At 36.0% G+C, this 21,525-nt stretch overlaps 2 pseudogenes; both read right to left on the reverse strand.

The window, feature by feature from the left end:
• Nucleotides 1–4,429: 4,429 nt before the first annotated feature.
• LOC110212543 (uncharacterized protein C1orf198 pseudogene) lies at nucleotides 4,430–5,632 on the reverse strand (annotated as a pseudogene).
• A 217-nt stretch (nucleotides 5,633–5,849) lies between these two features.
• LOC110212544 (MRG/MORF4L-binding protein pseudogene) lies at nucleotides 5,850–20,972 on the reverse strand (annotated as a pseudogene).
• Between the last annotated feature and the right edge of the window lie 553 nt (nucleotides 20,973–21,525).

Raw genomic sequence — 21,525 nt, forward strand, 5'->3', positions numbered from 1 at the left:
CAGCTATTAAATGTCTGAGGTCAGATTTGAAGTCAGGTATTCTTGACCTGAGTGAGGCCCAATGCTTTATGTACTGCAATATCTAACAGGTTAGGCAGTTGGAGAAGTTAGACTGGAGGTCAGGAAAGAGGTTAGAACTGGATAAATGAATTGAATAAAGATGCCTATAGAATCCATGGGAACTGTTGACATCACCAAGAGAAATAGTATAGAAGCAGAAGAAAAGAAGGCCCAAGGCAGAGTCTTGGGGGATATACATAGTTAGTATGTATGATCTAGAGGAAGATCCAGCAAAGGAGAAAGACAGAAAGACAGAAAGACAGAAAGGATGGAAGGAAGGAAGGAAGGAAGGAAGGAAGGAAGGAAGGAAGGAAGGAAGGAAGGAAGGAAGGAAGGAAGGAAGGAAGACGAAAGAACTAAGAGAGGAAAAAGTACTCAGTGGAAGAGAGTGTCAAATGCCAAAGAGAAGTCAAGAAAGATGATGATCATAAAAAAAGACCACTAGATTTGGCAATTTGAGTGATCATTGATTACTTTGGAAGGAGTAGTTTTAGTTGAACACAGATTAGAAATCAGATTCTGGAGAGTTTATAATAGAGTCAGATTAGAGGAAGTAGAGGCACCAATTGTAGATTGATTCCTCAGAAAGTTTAACCAAGAAGAGGTGGGGGAGGGATGCTATATTAAGACTGCTTGTCCCTGGTCAGGAGCCTATATTTTCTGTTTTAAGCTGTTACCTAGAAATTTAAAACTCATTCTCTTTACCAACTCTTCTCGAGTTGAGTGCTATGACCGAGACAAAACACAAAGGCCAAGCTTTCACATTTGGTAGCAGGCTACCATTCCAGGCTTATTTTACATTTTGTATTTTTTTCCTTCATATACTACATAAGCCAAACTGACCAACTTGCTGTTCCTTCTATAGGAAATTCCATCTCTTACCCCAAAGCTTTGGCACAGGCCATTACCCATGCCTGAATCAGGGTTCTCTTTTATCATCTCTCTCTCCTAGAAGCCCTAGCAGCTCAGGTGCCACCTGCTACAAGGGATTCTTCATTTCCTTAACAGTTTATTCATGTATATACATGTGTATGCATATTTGGAGAACTTATGCACTAGTTCTATCCTTTTGTTTTTACAAATCCCATTTTCTTTTTGGAAATTTTTTTTTTCTTTTATGTACTTTTTACTTTCTAAATGTTACAGAGACACATCTTTCTTCTCAAAAAAAAAGCTGAGTCTTATTATTAAAGGGTTTCTTTTTTGTACTGTTCATTCAGCAGCCAAATGAGGGTATATTTCAAATAAGCATTTTGTGTCATACCTAATTGCCAGTTCAACAGACTAAGATTACCTCCCACAAAACTTTCATTTATTTGGTCTGTCTGCAGCTGTCTGAACAATATGTAAGAACTGTTAGTTCAGTTGTCCAGCATATAAAGCCAGGCAACAAGTATCTCAAAATATTCATATTAAAAATAAATTTCTCAGAAAAAAATAAATCATAATATTAAAGTTTTGCAATATTATTTCCATATAAAACAATAATAAAATATTTTTCTTAAAAATTAAATAATGAAACACCAAACTAATTATATACAGTATACATGAATGTGATAAAACATCTAGTTCTTGATCTATCACATTTTTGGCACTAGAAAGCAATTCATTAAAGACCCTAGACTCATGAAGTACTCAGTGAGAAAATGTTTACATCTCCACACTTGACCTTTGGTGGACAGGTTTGACTCAGGTCTCCAGGGAGAGATCTTGTGTTTACTTCAATGAGCAGAAAATTAAAACATTTTTTCTGACATTTTTGTTTCTGGGAAGCATTTAATGAGATACCATAAACAACAACAACAATAACAAAAAGCCCAACCCTTCCCACCCCATCCCTGCACACTCCCCTCAAATCATAATGCATGCTCTATGATACTGGATCCAAGCATTCACTTGTGAAGGCTCAGGAAAGTTAAGGCTTGAGGTGAGGAGGACAAAGTAGGAGGCAGTGCATAAATCTTGCTGCATTAGAATTTATCCTAGCACCTGCATGGGTATAGGAGATGCCAGAGGCAACAATACAATTGCAGTTTATATAGAATGTTCCATATCTATTTCTCTTTCCAGAGGAGCCATATCTAATGTGGTAAGTTGACTGAGTAGGACTAGAGGTCTCCAACAAAAGTTAGTAGTGGTATAGTGAGTAAGGGAAATCCTATGAAGGCAGTCCCAGCCCCAGGAAGGTCCCTTGCTTTCACATCAGAATCCCAAAGTTCTCCAGGATCTATAGGTTAGTGGTGATATTACATCTCCATTTTTGCAGATAGTGGGGAGGAATGCGTGGTATATTCTGGGAGGAACACGTAGCAAGGCAGGCTATTTGTTGGAGTAAGCAGACTTTGAATCTTTTAGAACAGATAAATTTGGTCAACCAACCAGTGTCCACAGGGTTCTAGGACAACCAATTAGAACAGACCTTTATCCAACAATGATTGACATTGTTTCAACATTTCTACCTAGATACCAGTATCTACCTAGATATCAGAGACACATAAAGAACAAATCTCTTCAAAGAAGAAAATGGTACCAAACTTAAGATGAAGCTCTGAGACAGTTGCTAAACTAGATATGAAATAATAAAAGGTTAATATAAAATGTTAAGCATGCAATTAAAAGAAGTCCATGGTATTGACCTGTATCAGGGCAGCATAATAACAACCTAATCTTCTTTAACTTATATCAAGGCACTGGTTTCTAGGACTGACAGGAGGATCAAGGCCAGTACCATTGTGGGAGTTGGTGATTGAGGATTAGACTATCTGTACAGGTTGGCAGTGTTTGGTGAGTTATTTAAAGAAAGATGTATCTTGACATGAATGTTACTGAAATGTCAGAGCCATTTTAACCAAGCAAACCATAGATAGTAAAGAGAAGAACTGAACTCTTAAATAAGAGGTTGTAGAAGACAGTCTGCTTTTTGTAGTTTTCTACATGGAATATTCACAAATAAGTTCTCTTTGAGGGAGTGGGTGAGGGATAAAGGTGAAGAGAAGATAATTTGGTGGAGCTTAAGGCTGAAGATTCCCCTACAATATTTAATTGACTTGTAGCAGGCTTTAAAAAAATCCCAAATTGGGAGGGTGAGATGGAATAGAAACTAGAGAACTGAATCAAATTTATGAAAAAGAGCCATTCCTCAATTGATAAATGATCAAAAGATATGAACAATTTTCAGATGAAGCAAACAAAAGCTATCTTACCCATATGAAAAAAAATTCTCTAAAACACTATTGATTGGAGAAATGTAAATTAAAACAGTTCATAGGTATTAGATTGGCTAATAGGACAGAAAAAGAAATGACAAATGTTGGAGTGGACCTGGGATAAAAGGAAAAATAATGCAATGTTGCTAGAGTTGCGAGCTGATTCAACCATTCTGTGGATCAATTTGGAACTATGCCCAAAGGGCTATAAAACCACACATACCTTTGACTGGTAACACCACTACTAGATTGGTATCCCAAAAGAGAAAAAAAATAAAAAGGAAAAGGACCTATATGTACAAAAATATTTATAGTGTCTCTTTTTTGATGGCAAAGAATTAGAAATTGAGAGGATGAGCATCAATTGGGGAATAGATGTACATATTGTGGCATATGATTACAAAGAATACTATTGTGCTCTAAGAAATGATGAGGAGAATGTTCTAAGAAAAATCTGAAAATCCTTACATGAGTTGATGCAAAGTAAAATGTACTGTGTACAAAGTAACAGCAATATTATAACATGATCAGCAGTGAATGACTTAGCTATTCTCAGCAATACAATGATCCAAGCCAACTCTGAAGCACTTATGATAAAAAATGCTATCCATCCCCAGAGGAAGAAATGATTGTATCTTAATACAGATTGAAACATACTTTTTTAACTTTATTTTTCTTGAGGTTTTTTTTGTCTGTGTTTTCTTTCACAACATGACTAATGTAGAAATGATTTACATGGCTATACATGTATAACAGATTAAATTGCTTGTATTCTCAATGACTGGGATGGGGAGGGTAGCAAGGGAGGAATGGAGAGAATTTGGAACTTGAAGTTTTAAAAACAAATGTTTAAATTATTTTACATATAACTGGGGAAAATAAAATACTGAATAACAATTTAAAAATCCTAAATTAAAAACTGTCATTACTGATCAACAAAATAATATCAAAATGTGCCAGATCATATAACAAGTGGTAACATCTAGACAAGGTAACATTGAATAGTTTCAAATTCTTCAGAAAAAAGTACACAAAAGCTAGCAAAATTGAAAGATGAGGGGGGGAGTTGCCGTTTATCCTTCTCCAGGACAACATTTTTTGGGGAAAATGGTTTTCTTGATTTTGTTTCATTTTACCAGTTGCCAAATAATCAAATACTGTCTTTAATATGCCTTACTTATATTGAGCTGTGTGGTCTTAGACTCTGGGATCAAAGCATCTTCTGTATCTTCCATTTTGGTGCCAGATGAAAACAACTTCACCAGGTCTCAGAGAGGAAGTCATCATCAAGAAAGCTGACTGAAGATTGGCCCAACCCCACCCTTTCCTTCTCAGCGCTCAGGTTGAGGGAACATAAATTTGTCTTGTGAAGGGCCATTAGGTCTTTTCCCTCTTTGGCCACCTCCTTGTCTGTTGTGGCTGAGTGTTGCCGGTAATGGCCTGAGGGGACCTTTTTCCCTTTCTCCATGGACTTGATCTGGCTAGGGGTCAGTGCCTGGAAATCTGATTCTTGTCCTTCCACTTGGGATTCCTCCTCCTTCCAGATAGACCCTAGGCCATCCATGCTTGATGTTTTAGTTCCTTGAAAGGATTTGGGGGCCTGGGAACCCTAGGACACTTCAGATGGTTGCCTTAGTTCATTCTGAGTTGTGCCACTTGGCTCTTGGATGAACAAAGGGGCAATACTGAAATCCATTAAATTCCTTGTTTCCAAGGAGAAAGAGGCAGAGTGTGCATCCTGCCAAGTTATATCCTCATCCCTTAAGTACATGACTTTCTGGTACATAGGCACCAACAAGTTGAGGTGGCAGCAGGGGGGTCTGGTCTGGTAGGCCCCCTGGATGTGGGGCTCCACCATGCACTCATAGATGATATCGTCCTGCTGCTTGGGGCAGGGGCAGCCACTCCCACTTGGGCTATACTTCTTGTGGATCTTTTTCTTGTCTTGCATGATCTTCCTGACAATGGGGCTCACTGAGGAGAAGCATGTTTGTCTTTTAGGTTTTATGCTTCTAGTTCAGAACTATGTTTTTGAGAGTAATGCTTCTCTTTGTGTATGGTGACCTGTCCATTGGAAATAGGACCCTTTTGAATTGTCCCCTAGTTCACTCCAGCTTTTGCTTTATGATGGTAAAAATTATTTGGTCCTACAATTAGATTCAGATAACAAATTAAGGAAAATTGATGAGAACCTAAAGGATCAGCACATCTCTAAAACAATAAGTTTTGGCATCAAAAACACAAAAATCCCACAAATAATCTTTCAATATAATTCATGCCAAAGCCTTAAGTATACACTTGCAAAGCTACTTTGGGAATATTGAGAACTTGGTTAGAATGCTTAAGAAATCTCCTACTGCTACCATATTCCTAGCAAGTATAGGCTACTCTTCTCAGCCTCTTCTTTCATACTGATCTTTTCATACTCCCTTCCCAATAATAAGCAAAAACAACACTATGTACCACCTGAACCATTGGGGTCATTTCATAAAAGTTTGTCAAAAGTTCCTTCTACTAAAGTAAATGCTATCAATTTTTTTTGTTTCCTCCTTATTCCTTTTTAAGTTATTTATAGTAGCCTGTCTATATTCTCTGATATTTGGCTGTGCTTGGACTAGAGGGATTGCTGTTTATATCTAGAACATTTTCTATGACTGAGTTGCATTTCCTCTTGTCTTCACCTTCTTTAGACCCAGAATCTGATGAGTTTTCTTCCTCTTTGCCATTGTACTTTTCAGGTCCCTTCCCCAAATTTCCTTGAAGTTGTAAAAAAAAAAGTGTGTGGATATCCTTCTTTCATTATTTCTTCTTTCACCTCATATTCATTCATTATTTTTCATTCTTTGAACTCTTGAATAATTTCTTCAGGATGGATGAAGTTTCTCTGAATTAGAGAATGGAAGAATCTCAGACTCATGTAATCCTTGTGTATTGTAAGGGTTACCTAAATAATTCCAGATTATTTTGGAGGAGATCTGCTTCCCTATGTACATGATACATATCAGGGACAACCCTGATATGTATCATGTAGAAGTGCCAGTTCATACTGACAGGCTTGTGATACAATATGTGTGGAAGAGGTACACTTCCACTTTAGGGCTTTCACCCCACAATTTGCTCCCCAGGGCCTATGCTGACTCCACAGGGCCATTCTCACAACTGTCTCCAGGTCTGAGCTAGGACCGGCCATCACTGCTGCTACTTCTGCTGTAAGCCTTGTTTTTTTTTTTTAAACAAAACAAAACAAAACTTAAACTCCCAGGAAGCAAGCTAAAATCAAAGTGAATGCTTATTTCATATCTGATACCTTTTGTCATTTAACTCAGGAAATCACAAAGTTGTTCTAAGAGAACTTATTGCCTATTGTTTTTTTCTGAATAGACAGATTACATTGTTTTACAGTGTAGAATGATTTCCACCCCACATAAGTACTAAAATCATCCTTTTGTCTCTACTTTAATACATATTAAGAGGAAATTGTCTTCATTTGAAATATTGGTCAAGATCTGTTCCCCCCATATTCATTCTTTTTCCATGCATAGAATTTTATTCTGAGAAAATACTTCATGCTGTAACAAAAAGACACTTTTATCTCCAAAGCAGCCAGCACCTTCATAGTCAATCTGGAGACAAATAAGTAAAATATATCTGGAAGTTTGCATACCATTCCCAACATACAATGCCTGACCTCAGGTAGAAAACTGAACAGATACTGGAACAATAGTTTAGGTTTACAGATTTAAACTTACCGATCCTAGAATTTATTCATGGAGTAAAAAGGATATTGAAATAATTCAACAAAACAAAAAAGCAATAAACCAATCTCAAGTTAAACACTTAAGATTTTAAATGAAACCATCTGCATAAAGAATATTATGACTATACAAGGAGCAAGCCATCAATTCCAAAGGGCCTTTTCCCTGTGGTGTGCTGTTCAACCAATTGATTATTTTGCTGTGACAGACTCTGAAGATTTCACATTCTAATTTTCAGGGCATGATTTCTCATTTCTGAGGGCAGCCAATCATTCACTATACAGAACTGAAATAACAAAAAAGATTATTTGCATGCTATTTTGTATAAATCTGCATGAACTACAGTACCCTACTCTGCATTCATGTATGAAAGGCAGTTGATCTAATGAACAGAATGACAGCTTTGGTGTCAGAAAGACCAGGATTCAGTCAATCAATAAATCACATATTTATTAAGCACCAACTCTGTGCCTGCCTCTGTGCTTGGAAACAATTTCTGTTTGCAAGAAACTCACATTCAAGTCCTGCCTGTGATATATACCTGATATATGCACATAAACAAATCACTCAGCTGCTCAATACCACAGTCAACCTGGTTCAGTCCACCTGCTGAAATAGTGGCTCCTCTCGCACATGTGGAAACTGAGGCTTAGATAGTTTAAGTGAGTTGCCCAGGATCATGGAGTTAGCAAGTGTCATAGATATGAAATATAAATCTGTGTCTACCCTACTTCCAGTCTGTTATGCCAAAGTCTCTCAAAAGTACAGGAATAGCAATTTGTGGGTAGAGAAATAAGATATAGGCAAAGACATGTAGCACTGGGGTGAGTAGCAGGGTTAGGAAGATGAACAGAAGTCCGTATTAGAAGAAGTGATAGTTAGTGATGAATGAAAAATAATTTTCTTGTTGTTTAAGTTACAATGAATATAATAAGGCTGTATGAATAGATGTCCATAATGTATGAGTAATAAACTAAAGTCCATCATGAGAACAATGAGTTACAGGAAGGGTCAAATATATTGATAATCCTGATCTTCACTTCAGCTCTCTACCTCTCCATAAAATAACAAAACTCCTTATTGTATCAGCTTAGGTCTACAGGGTGATGGACCTAAGAAAAGGAATGGGGCCAGAATATTGTCATTGTAGTAATTCAAGTTACCAAACACTTAATTAGTGCTTATCATGGATAAGATACATCTTAATTGACAGAACAATGACTCATGGCTGGAGGGGCTGCAGAAAAAGACATAAAGGACATCATTTTGGTGGGTTGGGAAGTCTTATTATGGTAGGAAAATGGGATACTGATTAAGGTAAAAAGCTGCCCCTACATCTATATAAACCATTAAATTTCTCAATCCCTGTAACTCAGGGGGATCGAGGGAGCTAAACCTCACAATTTTCTCACAATGATCTGGAAGTCCCCCACCCTGCTAAGAAAATCAACCCTATACTTTCTGGAATTCCAACAGTTCAATATAATTCAGTAATCATTTAACAAGGGTCTATAAAATATAAGTTACTGTGTTAGACATTGGGGATATAAGGATTAAAATGGAAAATACCAATATAGTCTTTTCCCTCAAAGAGCTTATATTCAACAAGAGATTACAACTTGGGTCTCTCCCACTCCAATATTATCACTTTTAAAGTTATCCTAATTTCAGATTTACCTAATTCCATTGGAGGTACCAATATCCTTCCAGTCTCCCAGATTTGAAACTCTGAGTCATTCTTCATCTCTCACTCTCCTTTACTTCAAATAACTACTTGCCATACTTTGTTGATGCCTTCTTCTAAAACTTTTGAATCTGTCCCATTCAGTCCAAGCAAGTGGACATCACCTTAACTCTAATCATATTGGCTCTTAGTTGAACTATTGCAAATAACTTCAAGTTTCTCATTATTAGAGCAGTTAGAAGGCGTATACTTGGATGGCATGGGTGAGAGTTAAATACAATAGGATGATTATCTAAAAAGAGTAAAAGTGGTGAGAAAGATGAATGCACTGGGAGAAGGGGAAAAAGAAATGTAGGATGGGATAAATAATCTCCCATAAAAGAGGTATGAAAGAGATTTTACAATGGAGGGGAAGTTGGGGAGGTAGAAGGGAGAACTTGAACTTTACTCTCATTGATATTGGCTCATAGAGGGAATACCATACACACTCAGTAGGGCATAGAAATCTATTTTAGCCTAAAGGAGAGTAGGAGAAGGAGATAAAGGAAAGGGGTTTGCTGATAGGATGGTTGATTGTAGGAGGCGATAGAAGCAAAACAGTTTTGAGAATGGACGGGGTGAAAGGAGAGAGTAGGATAAACAGGGGGAAATAGGATGGAAGGAAATACACAGTAATTATAACTATGAAAAAATATGGCAAGTTTCTTTGATAAAGCCCTAATTTCACAAATATATAGAGAACTGAGTCAAATTTTTAAGAATTTTAGTCACTCCACAATTGGTAAATGGTCAAAGGATATGGACAGTTTTCAGAAGAAATCAAAGCTATCTATAGCGATATGAAAAAAAAAAAAACAACTCCAAATAATTATTGATTAGAGAAATGCAAATTAAAACAATTCTGAGATACCACCACATACCTATTGGGTTGATTAATATGACAGAAAAGGAAAATGACAAATATTAGTGGGGATGTGGGGAAATTTAGGTACTAATGCATTGTTACTAGAGAGGCAACTGCTTTGAACATTCTGAAGATCAATTTGGAACTATGCCCAAAGGGCTATAAAAACAAGCATACCCTTTGACTCAGACATACAACCACTAGGTCTGCATCCCAAAAGATATAAAAAAGGAAAAGGACCTACATGTATAAAATATTTAAAGCAGCTCTTTTACTGGTGGCAAAGAATTGAAATTGAAGGGATGCCCATCAATTAGGGAATGGCTGAACAAGGTGTGGTTTATGATTCTGATGGAATAGTTTTGTTCTTTAAAAAATGATGAGAAGGATGCTCTCAGAAAAACCTGGAAAAACTTACATAAACTGATGCAAAGTGAAATGAACAGAACCAGGAGAACATTGTAAGCAGTAACAGCAACATTGTACAATGATCAACTGTGATTAACTTAGCTGTCCTCGGCAATACAACTGGTCCGAATCCATTTTCAAAGGATTTGTGATAAAAATACTATCTATCTCCAGATAAAGAACTGATGCAATATGAAAGCATATTGAAGCATATTTTTAGCTTTCTTTATTTTTCTTGTTTTCTTTGGCCTATGTTTTCTTTTACAACATGACTAATATAGAAATATGTTTTATATGACTGCATACATATAATCTTTATCAAATTGAAGGAGGGACTTTGGAACTCAACATTTTATAAAACAAATTTTAAAAGTTCTTTTTATACCTAATTAAGGAAAAATATTAAATTAAAAATAAAAGTGATAATATTGAATTCATTTCAGTCATGTTCAATTTGAGATGTCTATCCTACTCCTTTGCCCTGCTGGTGCCTTCCTTTTGATATTACCTTCCATTTATACTAAATATGTGTTACATGTACAAGGGATTTTTTTAAACATATTGTCTCCCTCATTAAAATGATAGACAGAGATCATGTTTTTGACTTTCTTTTTTATCCAACTTGCCACATAGTAAGTACTTAATAAATGCATATAAACACACTGACTCTCCAGTTGGAGATATCTAATGTTTGGTCAGTGATACAAGACTGTAGATTAGGAGAGAGACAAGTATTGATTCTAAAGATTTGTAAATCATCTTCATGGAGATGATAATTTAACTCATACAAACTGATGAAGTTAATAAGAGAGTGGAGAGAGAGAAAAGAGGCTTTAAGGAATGTCCTTGGGATGGAAAGAGAACCCAAAAAGTTCCATGTCATAGAAATCCAGGAAGTAAAGGATGCTCCATAGTGTGAATACTCTAGAAGAAAAAAAGAAGAAAAAGACAGAATGGACAATCATATTCTGCAATTAAGAGATCATTTTTTTTTTGTTTCAGCAAGCACCATGTCTTTTTAAATTTCTTTTAATTTTATTAATTTATTTTGATTTATCAACAATCATTTCCATATGCTTTCGAGTTTTAAATTTTCTCCCTCTTCCCTCACACCCCACTCCCCAAGACGGCACACAATCTCATATAGTCTATACATTTACATTCCTATTAAACATATTTTCACATTAGTGAAGTTGTAAGTAAAAAATTAAAACCAATAGGAGGAATCATTAGAAAGAGGAACCAAAACTCAACAGAAGAGAAAAGAAATGATAGCAATTGAACTTCCATAGTTCTATCTTTGGATGTGGATAGCATTTTCCACCACGAGGCCTCTGGGGATGTCTTAGATCCTTGTATTGCTGAGAAGGGTTAAGTTTATCAATATTAGTCATCGCACAACATGGCTGTTATTGTGTAGAAAGTTCTCTTGGTTCTGCTCATTTTACTCAGCAAAGAGATCATTTGTAATCTTAGAGAAAGAAGTTTCAGTTGTGTGGCCCAGCAGAATGTCATAGAAGAAAACATCAAAGAGTGAATGAGAGACAGAAATAAAAGCAAGAAGTATTGAAAGTATTTTCCAGGAGTTTGACTATGAAAGGGAGGAGAGATTCAGTCTAAAAACTTGAGGTCGTGTCAGATTTAAGTGAAAGATTTTTGTTTTGTTTTGTTTTGTTTTCCAAGTATGGGAGAGCTATGAGTACTATGCACATCCTATTCTGGAAATGAACCAGTAGAAAGGAAATGACTGAAGATTAAAGAAATAGATAATTATCAAAGGAGGAAGTTATTAGAGGAAAAAATGGAATTAGAACAAAGGTATAAATAGAGATTTTGGTCTTAGTTGGTTTGGTCAACTCTTCTTCATAGATAAGATCAGTGAAAAATAAAGTGAGGGATAAAGTTGGTGAGGCTTGAGCTATAGACTTGGAGAGAAGAGGAAACTCATGATAGAAAATTTCTATTTTTACAAACAAAATGTAGGAGATAAGGTCCTGGGCTGAGAGGGAAGGCTGAGTGAATGTTGTTGGGAGTTTGAAAAGAGAAGAGCAAATTCAGATCATCCCTGGGGAGTTCCAGTTGGGGAAGAAGAAAAAGGTTTTCCCCGCTACAGTACAGTAGTGTGTTGGTAAATGTTTAACAATTGGCATTTATACACACACACATACACATATTCTATGCATATATAGGCACATATATGATATGTACATACATACATATGTATGACATACTTTTCAGTTTAATCTGAATTAACATTTTCTCCATCGCTTTCAATAAAATGTCATTTAATAAATACTTGTTAAGTACCTATGTGTGCTACATATTATGCTAAGGGCTAGCTTTACAAAATGAGGCAAAGGACACAGTCCATGCCTTCATGAAGTTTACAGTCTAATGGGGGAGACAACAAGTAAGCAAATTGGTTTTGTCCTTCCTTTTTGGAGAGGATTAATGGCGTCATGGGGTTGTCTTGACTTGCGTGTGAATTCGCTTTCAGTGAGGCAGAGTTGTACAAAGTCATCAGTCTCACTTCTCTTCCATAGTCATCAAAGTCCACTGCCAAGACGAAAGTCAGGATGACTGGCAATGGCCGAGGATGCAGTGGACAACTTTTACATCTTCGATATCTGAACAAACTCTAACCCCTTCACAGCCCCTACTTTAGCTACCTTCATTGCCATTGGAACAAATTGTTCTTAACAATGCTTTCTTCTGGGGAAAGTATTCACACGCTTGTGGTAGACATTCCCCCATCTCACCAATGGGTTTTAGGTCTGTCAGTTACTTTCAACTTGGTTTAGCCCATTTACTGAGATGATTTGGGCTAGCACCTCTGGTGTGAGGTCTTGCTGAGCCCTTTTAAAGGCTTCTCATCCATGTTTCATGTCCAATGGGTCACCACCCAGCTCTCACTTTTGGCTCCAAGAAGCTATTTCATACACAGTAGACACACCCCATTAAAAACAAACAAATATATACAAAGAAGCTGCATATTGATAAATAGGAAGGAAAAAAAAAGAGAGGGAAGACACTGAGTGGTCAGTGAAGGCTTCCTGTAGAAGATGGGATTTTAATTGGGACTTGAAGAAAATCAGGGAAGCCAGTAGGCAGAGATAAGGAGGAACAGTTAGAGAAAGTGCTCTGAGTGTCTTATGTATGTGAAAGCAAGGAGGCCGGCGTCATTGGTTGGAAGAGTATGTGTCAGAGGGTAAGCAAGGAGACTGAAAAGCTAGGAGGGGGTTAGGTTATAAAAGGCTTTGAATGTCAAGCATTAAATTTTGTATTTTATTTGACATGAGCTCCTTCATGGATCCAGGTTGGACTGAAAAACAAATCTATTTCCCCAGATCTCTCATATATGCTACCTGGCTCCATTCTAGCAGTTCCTCTCATCTTTTTGCTACAAATATTATTTCTCTCTGCTTTTGTGAACCTTCCATATATTGCTCATCAGACACTCTAAAGAGAAAGCAAGGTTCTGTTGTCACTACCCAGACTTCTGTCCAGAGTAACATTATAGCCACTAAGATTCTTTCCCTTGAAGTTGAGCATAGCTTGCTGCCAAGTAGCATAGGAAAAGAGCCAACATAATTTTGGGGAGGATACAGTGGAGGCCACATCAGGTGGCTTTGGTAAGGCTTAGGGAAGAGAGGATAAAGAAGATGCATTTTAACATCTGCATTTATATGTAATTATTTTAGTGAGATAATTCCAGGATCATTAGGCTATTAACAGCTAACCATGTAGCAGTTGGTTACATGGGACTTGTAATTCCGAGAAATACTTGGTAACCTTATAAATTACTAACAGAGTTACTCAAAAGATAGCTTTTTCCAATTCATCCTATCTATCTCTTGTATGTATGTAATTGTTTGTGAGTTGTCTCTCCTAGCATAGGAACCCTATTTTTGATTTTCTTTGTAATTTAAGCCAGGTACAATGTCTGGCATATAATAAGTGATTAATAAATGCTTGTTAACTGACTAATTAAGTTGTAGGATGCATGAAAATGTTGAATGCCTACATTATCCATATAGACTTCCTTCATGGTGTTCCAAGTAGAAATAATGAAAGGAAGGAGAAGAGCTAAGGAAGTCAGCATCCTAAGCTGCTGCCTTTTTGAGGAATTTAAACAGCAAGGGGAGTCATTTCTTGGTTGGAAGCAAAGAAAGGGAGCTAAAGAGAAAAGTAATCATCATCACAAGTGACTGAAGTAGCAGATTGTGCACAGAGTATGTTCTATGTCCATAATTGACTCTGTTATTTAAGAAAATACAGATCAATTTTTACCCAGAGGCCCCAGACTCTCTCCTAGACTTCAGCAACCTCAGCGAATGCTTTGGTTTTTGCACTTAGGGTGATTTTTGAGATGTCTTTTGCTTTTAAACCATTAACTAAAGGTCTCTGTTTAAATCCTAGAGGACAAACTGGAAGGTGGATTCTGTGTTTCCCTAATTAACAGAATATGCCATAGCTTTACCAACCTGAAGATGTTTTTATGGGCAAAGACAAGTGTAATATAAAAATGGCATCAAAATACAAGATGCCAAGATAACAAGCCATATGTTTCTTTTATAAGATTTTAAATATCTTTGTTGCTGCTATTAAAGTTATTGGCATGAAACTTGGAGAAGTTGAGAGAGGGGGTAGGATAAAAATCTGCTTTGTCTATTGATTTAAATTATAGTTTCAAAATCATATTCCTGCAGAAAATAAAGATATTGGCTTTCAAGACACAAATATTAATATTACTAGCATGTCTAAAATATAATACAACTTTGAAAATCATATATTTGATGAGAAGATGACAATGGTCCTGGCTGGTAGCAGTTTAATTATAGCTAATTAGCCAAGGCTAAGTCAGGTCTTTCTGAAATGTGTTTTTCTTTTGTTTTTACCTCTGGTGCCTGAATTAAACTTAATGAATTAGAGACCAATGCTTTATTCAGATTTTAAATAAGAACTACCTTGCAGGAAAGACCTGTGAATTTGTGCTTGATAAAGATTACTGCAATGCAGAAATCTGGGAGATCTATGTATTTTATCCACACTATCACTGTACTAGAAAAAGGGAATAAGTCATTTTCATCCTTTTGTTTTTGTTTTTCTTTGTTTTCATCCTTTTCTAAGGATGTTTTAAAGAACAAGTCATTCATTCATGCCAATATCTCTGTGAGGTTAGCGGACAGTTGGAGAAGCATTGTGATGCTCCCCTATTATATTTGCTCACACGAAGACAGAAAGATTAAGATTTTATTTTATTTTTCCTTTCTAGTATTTTATTTTTCTCCAATTATGTGTAAAGATAGTTTTCAACATTCATTTTGTAAAATTTTGAGTCCCAATTTTTTCTCCTTTCCTCTCTTCTCTCCCCCTTCCCAAAGACAATAAGCAATCTGATAGGTTATACATGTACAATCATGTTAAACATATTTGCACATCAGTCATGTTGTGAATGAAGAATCAGAACAAAAGGGAAAAACCATGAGAAAGAAAAATAAAACAAAACAAAAATGAGAATAGTATGCTTCAATCTGTATTCAGACTCCATAATTCTTTCTCTGGATGTGGTTAGTATTTTCTATCATGAGTCCTGGAATTGTCTTGGATCACTGTATTGCTGAGAACTACATCTATCATAGTTAATTATTACACGATGTTGCTTTTACTGTGTACAATGTTCTCCTGGTTCTTCTCACTTCCCTCAGCATCAGTTCATATAAGTCTTCCCAGGTTTTTCTGAAATCCAACTGCTTATCATTTCTTATAGAATATATTCCATTACATTCACATACCACAACTTGTTCAGCCATTCCCCAACTGATGTGTATCCCATCAATTTTCAATTCTTTGCCATCACAAAAAGAGCTGCTAAGAATAAATTCCTAATCACAGGTACCTAAGTGATTATGCAATTTTATCACACGTACACAGGAAAATTCAGGACTCCTCATTTCTAGTTTTCATATATTTATCTACTATATTCCCCAGTCTTCCTCTTTCATTTCCTCTTTTGTTCCAAGCAAATAATCCATCCTCAAAATCATACTTAAAAATGCTTTCACTTTTTCTTTTTCATTCCTCTCTACTCTCATGTGGACTGCACCCCATTGGAAGAGAGAATTTGTCACAGGGCATAACAAGACTGATTTCAGATGATGAAGAAGCAGTAGAAATTGTCCAAGATGGGTGTCCAGTGGTTCTCTCTGTACAGAATACCTAGTTATATGCCACTAGGTGTGTAGTTTTGAGAGTCTCTCATATCCTCTTTATACCTCAGCATCACAAGCTTTAAAATGAGGAAACTAGATTATAGCATCTCTAAATTTCTGCAGAGTGAATATTCTATGCCACATATTCTATATGTTACCAGGCTTCCCCTCTCCCTACTCTTATCATGTACCATAATTAAATACCTATGAATTTTATCTGAAACAACACAAAGAATAAAATACTCAAATAGGGACCCTACAGAAGCTTTTTAAAAATTACCAGAGTTTCATGTATTAAAAATTAAATTCAAAAGAAAGCATGCTTTCTTTGTTTTAAATGTTGAAAATATAACATTCAGAACTTTTAAAACCACCTCCAAAAGCCCTTAACCTAGTTTTCTTTTGAATTTAATTTTTAATACATTAAAATCTAATAACAGCAAAAAAGTCACACAGGTCCTATTGAATAAGTATGTGAGGATCTTTCTGGAAAGGCAGAATATATAAATTTTAGGGAATCTGAGGCAGTTATTAAGGAAGTGTATGTTCAGTTATAATTTGGAAGTAGCTAGATGGCTGTTGTTTAAAGGGTTATTTCTTCTTCAGGAGGAGAGGAAAGTTGTCTGCTTTTCATGGAAAAAAAAATCATAGGACATTAAGCTCCTCAAGCATAAAAATACTTTGCAGCTTCCTTTAGGGAGTAGGAGAAGAACAAAGAATAGAACATGGAAAAGAGACTGCTCCATTTTATACCCCACCCCAGCCCCATGACACAAACACATTTTTAGCCCATTAGTTGAGGAGAATCAACTTAATGGAACTCAAATCAGGAAACATTCATTAAGTACATACTAGAATATTTTTTTCACTAGATCTTGAGAGCAGCTGCAAAAATTACTAAGGCAACATTCTTCAGGGAATTTACAATTGGGTAAGGTGGCCATATAGGTATGCCACTGAGAATAGTAAAGACTGATTGAGAAACTTTAGATAACAAAATATCTTAGTAGTCTTAGAAACATGAATGAGCCCCAGAGGTATTCAGTCCCAACAAAAATGGTACAGTTAATTTTCATACAAATTCCTTAGGGCCTGCCCAGTTTCTTACACAATGACTTTAATTCAAAGAGATGTGTAGAAACAGTTCATCTGTGTTCTGATGGATTGAATCAAGATGTATTCTTATTTAATAGATGTAGTTACTTTTAAGTGGATATAAGAATCAATAAAGCTCCACCCTTACACACTCATAAATATAAATTTTCCTCCAAACACAACTGTGAGTGGGATAGTACAAATATTAACCCCCTTTTGCATCTGAGAAAAACTGAGGCTCAGATGGTTAAGTGGCTTGTCAAAAGTAACATAGCTTAGGGGCAGTTAGGTGGCGCAGTGGATAGAGCACCAGCCCTGGATTCAGGAGGACCTGAGTTCAAATCTGGTCTCAGACACATAACACTTACTAGCTGTGTGACCCTGGGCAAGTCACTTAATCCCATTGCCTTAAAAAAAAGATAATAATAATAAATAAAAAATAGACATAAAAACATTGACTTAGAAAAAAAGTAACATAGCTTAAAGGTCCTTGACAGTGATAGATTTAGGGCACACAGTGAGATATATATTGGTAGACAGACACCGAGGGAATTAATTTTGTCTGACCATGCATATTTGACTTTTAGTCCAGGAGTCATACTCCTAGGCTCATAGATTTAGACCTGTCCTGGAGGCTGCTGATATTACAGAGGAGGAGACAGAGGCTCAGAAAGGTTAAGTAACTTGCCCAAAGTCTCACAGTCAGGAAATAGCAGATTTGTGATTTAAACCCTGGTACTGTGTCTGACATAACAAAAATATCACAGTAGGGAATATGCCATACCTCTTACCTTACTTATTTTGGAGGAAAACCAATAGCATTTAAAATGAATTATACCCTTTACTTTTATAAAAGGTTTATACCATTTTTTCCTAACACTGTTACATTTATTATTTCATTGAATTGTCTGAACGATCTTGAAACTTTGTGATATAGGTATGTTTTTTATTTCAATTTTATAAATGAAGTAATTAATCCACAGAGATGTTTAATGACTTGCACAGGATGATAAAAAACCAGCAAAACCTATGGTATCTGAAAGTTATTGCTGGAACTTCTGAATTTTTAAATTAAAATATCTTCTTGGCGTCATATTTGATTTTAAGATAGATGGAAAGATTTCTATAATTACAAAGCATGAGTTGCCTGGAATTCATTCCTTGATGATACCATTCTAGATAGGTGAATTACACCCTTTCTCGTATCTTCCATCTTTCTATTCCTGTTTCTGCTATCATGTACCATGTAGACATATCAAGCTCTCCCAACATGACATAAAAGCTGTAATTGAACATAGGGGCCTGAATTAGGATCAAGATGTATGTTTTATTTTCCCTCACTTTGTTTCTTTTTGATATTGTAGATCCCAAAGTCTGTTGTCTTTTTCTGGTTTGGATGAACTATAAGAAGCAGGATCAAGTGACCCTGATTCCTAGATGTCAGTACAAAAACTTTACGTAAAATTTATAACCCAGAGCAAATCAATGGCAGGCCTGGAATAAGAACCCAGATCTCTGGTGTCCTTCCTGTAGCAGCTAAGCAGATTGTTAATTCTTAAGGTTACATTTATCATTGGGATCATCTGCCAGTAATTACAAAGTTGTCTTAAAATGTGACAAGATTTCACAGAAATGTATCAAAAAGATAGAACCTCTGTCACTCTTGTTTCCTCTTTAAGCTCATTTAAAAGAAGGTATTTCAAGAATATTAATTTGTTCAATTAAACTTGTTCCATGAAGGCAAGCACTTCAGGTGTGCAGTGTAAAGCATATGCATACTTGAAGTGCTTGCCTTTATCATAAAAGAGTTGATCTAAAGGAAATATCCCTAAGGGATGTTGTGTTTCTGTTTCCAGATGACATTATGTTAAATGCAGTGAGCCAAAGCACTAAAAACCTCCTGAGTGAAACATATGGTAATATGAAAAAAATAGGTCCAAACATTCATAATGGGAAAACAAAGAGGATAAAAACCTGTATATTTCTTTTTTTGTTGTTCCTTTCAGTTTTATTGATGTGCTTTGTTTCTTACATTACATACATATACATATTCTACTATGTGAGTGGTCTCTTGTAGCAAAGTAAAATGATTAACTGAATCTAATAATCCAGTTACCTCATTTGGCAATGCATGCAACATTCCATATCTGTAGCAATCTCTCACTTCCCTTTTTCCCCAATATATTAACAGAAATCTATTTTCTCTTTCTACTCCAATGAAAAAAGTACAGATTTTATATAAAAATATGCATAGTCAAGCAAAATTAATTCCCTCAATGGCTGTCTACAAAAATATGTCTCACTATGCACGCTAAATCTATCACCTCCCTCTCAGGGTTAGCAGGTTTTCATTGTTGTTCCTCTGGAATCAGTAATGATCATTGTATTAATCATAGTTCTTTGGGCTTTCAAAGCTGTTTGTCTTTAGAATATTGTTTTGTGTAAATTGTTCTAATTTTATTCATCTTCAAAATTGTTCATTTTTCATAATACTGATGTTATAGTATAAATTGTTCGTCTGGTTCCACTGACTTCACTCTACAACAGTTCACAAGTCTATCAATGGCTTTTTGAAATCATCTTATTTCTTACAGCAAAATAATGAGAAATGAACATTGTACATAGTATCAGCAACATTGTGTGATGATCAACTATCAGACTTGGCTCTTATCAGCAACACAATGATCCAAGACTCATGATGGAAAATGATATCAATATCCAGGGAAAGAACTAATGGACTCTGTAGGCAGATCGAAGCATACTTTTTTCTACTTACTTTATTTTTTGGGGGTTTTTATCTGTTTCTTTTTTTTCACAAATCTAATATGGAAATAATTGCACATATACAAAATTGTGTACCATTTTAGGAAGATGGAAGGAAGGGAGAAAAATTTGGAACTCAAAATGTCATAAAAATGAATCCTAAAGATTTCTTGACATATAATTAGGAAAAATAAAATACCATTAAAACAAAGCAAAGCAAAAAGAAAAAAATAAATAAAAATATCAATCAAGATGGCCTGAAGCCTGATACATTTTATTAGGTGAGAACATTAAAGACAGTGTGAACAGCCGAGTTAATAGAGGCTAAGGAATGATAATGAGTTTCAAGCCATTAAATAGAACCCAGAAAGTGTGTTAGAATTGCTTGAGGAGACTCAGGTATGCCAATTCTGATTATAGCACTGGAGAAACAGGTCTGACTGGTGGTGAAAATATTTCTAAGCCAATACTCTATGAGGGAATCACTCATCGGGGTCAGTGGTGGGGAAGAAGAGCCTCTGTATCCTCACCACCATTACCAAAGAGTGATATGGTATTAGAAAGGTTGGATGATTTCTACCTTCCAATTGGTGTCCTAGCAATGTCCTCAGAGTGGCAATGACTGATGATAATGTCTGCACTGGGAACTGAGGAAAACTAGATACACTGAGGTAAGGTAGACTTGGTACAGTAGGAGAAGCCCAGTAGAAATCTACACCCTACCTATGGTGAATATTCTGAAGACTCAACCAAAGGAGAGCAGAACTTATAACCTGGAATTGTGAGTTACGCCTTTGCCACTGCTACAGAATTAGGACTAATGGACTTGAGACAGTTTCCCATCAAAGGAGGCTGTAGCTTATAGAATTTATGCACGGAAACCATTGTTTTAGGTTAGACCTGATGGTTTTGAGCCCATCATGATAGTTTCCTGTTAAGGGAGGCTGTAAACTTGTAAAATATACACACAAAAAATACTGACAACATTTTTGTAGGTTAGCACTGCTGTGTCTCACAATTAATATTTTGTCTACCACCAGCTTTTTTTTTTCTCCCTGGTGACAAGGTCACAGTTTTGTAACCTTGACAGTAGTTCATGAAAGTGGCTTACTTTTAAGCCTTTACATCTTATAGCTTTAATATTAAACTAGCTAAGAAAAGATCCTTTTGCAGCCCAGAACAAAATGGCAAATTGTTTCTTAGAGAGGAGTGTCTTTTTTATGCGTGTGTGAAATGGATATTCTTTATCTACCTTGGGAGATCATAGTGTTTGAACGCACACTACTTTTGGATTATGCTTATTAAATCATAGCAGTAGACTTTGTCTTTGGCACCCAAGGAATCTGACTTCAGGGATTTATAATAGCAATTCCTCACTAAAGTTTGGATTTGGGTTTTGCCAACCATAACTGAACAATTGTACATTGCTGCTGTATTA

Source organism: Phascolarctos cinereus, unplaced genomic scaffold (genome assembly GCF_003287225.1).
Source record: "Phascolarctos cinereus isolate Bilbo 61053 unplaced genomic scaffold, phaCin_HiC Scaffold_4;HRSCAF=312, whole genome shotgun sequence".
Lineage (NCBI taxonomy): Eukaryota > Metazoa > Chordata > Mammalia > Diprotodontia > Phascolarctidae > Phascolarctos > Phascolarctos cinereus.